Raw genomic sequence first — 459 nt, 5'->3', positions numbered from 1 at the left:
ATAATCGTCGAAGAAATGTTTTAAACATAATGACTTCTTACACCATGAACATCTTATTATAGCTATATTATTGCAATCTTCGATATCACATGTTGTTGAAGTTTTCTCAAAACTAAATTCTACTGGATTTTCAAATTTTTCTGGTCTTTCGTTCGTGTAACCACTTTTAAACCACGAATACTTAAATAAATTGTGATACCGTCGGGATGAAAATTGATTATGTATTAGAGATTGTAGTTTTATTATATTGTTTCGTTCATGCAAATTGATGTTACTTTCCAATAGTATAACAGTATCTGAAAATTTTTTAGCAAAATTTTTCCAAATTCTAAATCCGTTAACATCTAATGGTTGTATTTTCCCCGTAGTGCCTTTCGGTATAATCATCGTAGTAATATGTTTTCCTGGAGGTGTTAAATCTGAAATTATATTGAGACTGTCCTGTCCATGAATCAATTA

At 29.6% G+C, this 459-nt stretch overlaps 1 protein-coding gene across 1 annotated transcript in view; it reads left to right on the top strand.

The window, feature by feature from the left end:
- The window catches only part of LOC105449146, a 2944-nt gene that overhangs the window by 2021 nt on the left and 464 nt on the right, over nt 1–459 (top strand). The gene's annotated exons all lie outside the window — the stretch shown is intronic.

The sequence above is a fragment of the Wasmannia auropunctata genome, unplaced genomic scaffold, assembly GCF_000956235.1.
Source record: "Wasmannia auropunctata unplaced genomic scaffold, wasmannia.A_1.0 LD336078.1, whole genome shotgun sequence".
Classification (NCBI taxonomy): domain Eukaryota; kingdom Metazoa; phylum Arthropoda; class Insecta; order Hymenoptera; family Formicidae; genus Wasmannia; species Wasmannia auropunctata.
Note: the sequence above shows the minus strand (reverse complement) of the source record. Positions and strands in the feature narration are given on the sequence as shown.